Here is a 5813-nt window from a genome sequence, read left to right as displayed (position 1 = left end):
CCAGGGCAAATCAAAACACAGAGCTTTCACTAGCCTACCATATGCATAAAATTTTCAAACATCTCATGTTTGATTTATGCTCCTCTTGTATACCAAAATGTGGTCACTAATTATGCTGTGAACCACGTCCTTTATTTGGGCCTGGACTAACTGGAGCTTTCGGCTTCTTACCTGCAGCCTGAACCACAAACACCCACCCAAATTTTAGAATAATGTCCATTTCACCACACAAATTATACAACATTATGATGTGGATAACTAATAGCCAATTGTATTGACAGATAGTCTCAACTTGAAAGTTTGTATGTTGATCCTGATGATGATGATGATAATCAAACGATTTGCTTTTCTCAGATAGAAAACTTTTAAAAGTGCAAATCTAAAACCTAGTAAATATTCACCTTAGCTATATTGAAGAAATATGAATACTCATTGCATTTTAAAATTGAAAAATAATAATTTAAATCATTTGTTTCAATAGAGAATGTCAGGTCAATTCTGAATGTTTTAACACTTTTAAATCTCAAAGTTATAGCTTAATATGTGTAATTTAAACTGTCTGCTCCAATAATTATTAACAAAAGATTCGACAATACAAGAACTCCAACAAAATAATATCAATACTTACAGTTGCAAAGACTTGGCTATCTCCATTTGATCTCTTCTGAAACTCAATTTTAGCTTTCTCCACCTGCTTCACATCTTCTGGGAGGTTCCAGAGAAAATCAAATGAGTGGCCTTAGAAAACCAAATAAACAACATTACAAAATGAGATAATGCATTATATCTATATGCCAATAATATACCCGATTCTGAGATCTGAGTAACTTTATCATTTTCTCCCTTTGAAAATGTATGTGCAAATCTGTTGTGAAGAACAGTAGCATTACTCCAAGCCCTTACATGGCTGGTAGTGAACAGACTCCATGTGTTGCTGCTCACTATTATTCGCCTCATCTTCACCCACTCCTATCTGTGATTTCTGCTTCTTCTTCTACACCTCATTATATACAATTTTCCTCTAAGATTCCATTCTGCATTCTGAAGACTGCGCATGTTAAATCCCACCAACAGCAGAAGTCACAGATTCCATATTAAAAACGTGTAACCGCTAAAGAACAAAACTTAACCCAACTGAGGGTATGATTAAGTCTGAATACCGACGCAATTCAAGTGTGAAATCGTTCCAAGCCATTAAGAAAAGCGCCTACGACACAGTAAAAATAATATAAATAAATGCAGTATGGTCACTTCAAGTTGAATGTAAAACGAATGCGCCAAAGTTGACTCGTGACTCTCAAACTAAAGTCAAGTTGACTTTTGACTGGCAAACTCAAGTGGACACTTGCCTCTCAAATGTTTGAAAACCCGGACGAAAATTCCCTCTGCCTCTAAATAAAGGAATTCAAGTTGGGTCTTTTTTTAGCCTCAAATAGTCTTTAATGATCATTCAACGTGTCCAATTATTTTATAGTCTATTAATATTAGAAATTTTATTTGTGAGAGTTGAAAGTTCGGTGCATGGATAATAGTGAATGATTTGGTGTGATGTGAATTTTAGATTGAGTAATTTAAATGTAGAATTTTGTATAGAAGTGAGATAAAAGTTGAAAATATTATGTTCCATCATTCTGATAATTTGATCTTTATTCTCTGCAAAAAAATAATGTTGGGTGGTAGGAAATTGATGCCACTAGATGTTTCTGACACATACGAGGATTCAAATGAGGATGAAAACTTTGAAGACATTCCTTTGATCTGGTGATTATGATTATATTTCAGGATTGATTAAAAAAGGTACATATGACGTACACATGTAAATATTTCCTTAAAAATGACATGTAACTTAGAATTTATTTAACTTGTGTCAAATTGCAAGAGATATTTTTGCAGTCATAGCAGAAGATGGAAATATAGAAAGTGTTAGTTATTATTTATTGTGTTTCAGAGAAGAGATAAAGAAGTTATCGAAATCTGAAATGAGTGATGGAATGTCATTTCCCACAAGTTTGAACTGATTTGAATATGTATGTACAAATCACTTACGTGGAAATTTTTAATTTCTCATGTTTCTTATATACATGTACATGCAGGCTCAGTTGTAGTGCAAGGGACATATTTCAAACAAGTTAAAATTGTTCAACATGGGATTCATTTCACTAAATACCAAATTGACAACAAGGTATATCAGTATAGTCACTTGGTCATTGCTGTTGGCCTAATTCTTCAAACAATTCCACGTCGAGGGCAGTCTCAAAAGTGGAGACAGTTCCACGTCGAGGGCAGTCTCAAAAGTGGAGACAGTTCCACGTCGAGGGCAGTCTCAAAAGTGGAGACTAGATAGTGAAGATCATGACAAAATATTAAGTGTTATTGAAGAGCATTCTGAACCACTTGATGTGGTATGAACTATATATATTTAGTAATCCAAAGTACACATGTGGTTCAACCCACATGAATTGAATTAATACTTGATAAATTCTAGATCTCTTAACTTGTTTTGAAACTTGGATAAATATTTTTTAAGTATGAAGTTGATTCAAGTATGTAACTATTTAAATGCATGTTTAATTTGTATGTTTAAGGTACTGTATCTAATTCTAAATGCATGTTTAATTTGTATGTATAAGGTACTATATCTAATTCTAAATGCATGTAGTTTGTAAGGACCACTAGTTAAAATAATTTAATTAAAAAATGCATAATTAAATTAGAATGTAATATGTACATGTGTAAAATTGATATATGGAATTAGGACATGTACATGTTGTGAACTATTTAACTACAGTATACATACCTAGAAGCATATACCATGTGAACTATTTAGTACATGACCTATTAAGTTTAGTTTGTTCATTTGATATTAATTAGTTCAAGTGTGATTTTTATATTGTTCATTGGAGTGTCCATAAACTCTTTTGTTTGAACGTGTTCTTTTAAATTTTAATGCATATATACTATATGTACATATGTGTTACATGTAGTTTAAAATTTAAAGTTTTAGCTCTAACACATGTGCATTCTTGATCATATATATATAAATTTGATATTTTTAGAGAACATAAATGCATTCTTTATCATATATATATATATATATATATATATATATAAAGTGTACACATAAGTATTTCTAACATGTGCACGTGATATATATATATATAATCCAGTCCAGTCCATCGAACATAAAGTACATATATAATCTAACATGTATGTACATGTGCACATGGAATATATAATCTAACATCTACATGTACATGAAATAAATAATCTCTAGTCTAAACTTCATATCACATGATGCAGGAAATATATATAATCCGATCAAACACAACAGAGGTATAAAATATAATCTAGTCTAAACTTCATACATGATGCATGAAATATATAAAATCCATATAAAACACAAACTAGGTATATGTACATGCATGAAATATATATAATCTAATCAAACACAAACTAGGTATAAAGTATAATCTACTCTAAACTTCATGTACGTGCATGCATATATATATATAATATGAAAGTCTATAAAAAGATAAATGTAAATGAGCTATAAAGTCTGGAGCAAATCAATAGGGATCATGTCAGCTACGAACTGAGCAACCATCTGAGGGAGACTCCTGGTGAGAGTCTAGATGTCCAATAGGCCCCTGCAAAAGTAGAATTTATTTAAATATTAAATATAATATATCTATCTCTCTAGACGTGCATGTACATCAAATCCAAGTAGAGTTAAATAAAAAATTAAATATAAATTGTAACGTGCATGTATACATACATGTACATATATGTACCAAAAACCATAACTAACCTGTCCACTAACATCATCTACAGAATCTCTCCTACGCACATGCTCAGAGCTCAAGGAAGGAGTGACATGAGCTAATTGTTAATTTAAGGATTAATCCATGATCAATTTAAATGATTTAAAAATTAAAACTTAGAACTAGATTATTTATTAAACATGATATATATATATATATATATATATATATATATATATATATATATATATATATATATATATATATATATATATCCTACAAATTTACAACATGTATACATATCTTCTAAAAATTTAAACGCACATGTACATGTACATACCTATGTATCACCTGGAGTAGGTTGTATAGTCTGATCCTGTCCCGTGATCATATCAACAACATCACTCCTGCCTGCATATCTCTCTCTAGTTGTATGTATCACTGAGGAGTGCAAGGGGCTAACTAGTTGAGTGGGCATCGTGGATGAAGTGTCTAACTGTAGTAGCATGTCCATAAACCTAGTATGGCTCAAATCTCTCAACTTCTCCTCAAATGAGTCCAAACCCTCATATGTGATATGGACCTGACCAACTCCTAGCTCCTCTGCAACAACAGAGTGATCTGTAGGTGGGTCAGTGCCTGGAGCATGCGTAGAGTGATGAGAATGTTGTGGCTGCCTCAGGGTATACATCAATGCCATTGTAGCCTGACCATCTATGAGAATCTCCTCTCTAACATCAGCCAATGGTATCCCAAGTTGAGATGAAATAAAAATGTAAGCATGTAGTAGGTCCTCGGCTAAATACCGTGACATCTGTACATGTCTACTAGCTCCAACTATAGCTATTACCTCATCTGGGGAGGGGATGACAGTAGTAATATACCGATCATCTGAATCTGAAGACCCCCCATGACTAGAAGATGCATGATCTATGGATGATCACAAACATGATCGACTCATCATATATTTGCCCAGCCTGTCAGAAGATATGGTGGCTACTGCTGATGCAATTTGTCCAATCCTATAAATTGCTTCTCTCTAAGAATCAATCATAAAGTGATCCACTATGGGGCCATGGCTGGGACTACTGCAGGAAATCCCTGGTCAACAAGGTCCCTGTGTCTAGGCAGAGCTCTATCACACCTACGATATACATCTCTATCAACAATCTTGCCCCTCCCCTATCCATAATATCTTGTAATATCAAGGTAGTTTGGTTTCATCTGACAATGAACCTCAGCAAATACCTGTTGTGCAAAGTATAATGGTATCTGGTCATTATTAGGATAACGACCATGGGAAGCTAAGAAGCGTGGGTAAATCAATGATGCAACCTGTGGGTCGATACATCTCGTGACCTGATATCCCCTCACCTTACTCTTCTCCTGATATTGTGGACAACATCTCTCCTTGATGGTCTCCATCGAGACCACCCCCACCACATCAACAAAAGAATGAGGACACCTCACCTCACTCCTCACCTTACTCTTCTCCTAATATTGTGGACAACATCTCTCCTTGATGGTCTCCATCAAGACCACCCCCACCACATCAGCAAAAGAATGAGGACACCTCACCTCACTCCTCAACTGTCTATATATATCCTCTATAACCTCGGGTGAGAATGAAGTGTGAAAAACTAAGCGGCCCCTCAATGTCCACAAACTATCAAAAATGGATGTGCATGTACTCTTGTACATGCCATCAGTACAAGGGTAATCTAATATGGCCCTCAACCTATGCAACTCATGATCACTGTACTAGAAAATAGTAGCAATGTTGGGCAAGGGGGGAACCTGTTGTGGAGGATCAACATCATCAATGTGTGGCTCCTGATCAGGAGCCTGCGAAGGTATATCCTGGGATGCCATCTATCTAGGTACATGTCATAAAGTTAAAATAAATACATAAGCACAGAGAGAGAGAGATTATACATATAAATCTTCATGAGAGAGAGAGAGATCATTTTCATTTTCAAAAATTTATATCTTCAAGAATACATAAAAAATTTAAATATTTCAGAGAGAGAGAGAGATAACATATATTTCAGA

This window comes from Cryptomeria japonica, chromosome 10 (assembly GCF_030272615.1).
Source record: "Cryptomeria japonica chromosome 10, Sugi_1.0, whole genome shotgun sequence".
NCBI lineage: Eukaryota > Viridiplantae > Streptophyta > Pinopsida > Cupressales > Cupressaceae > Cryptomeria > Cryptomeria japonica.
The sequence above is the reverse complement of the archived record's forward strand: the minus strand, read 5'-3'. Positions refer to the sequence as shown.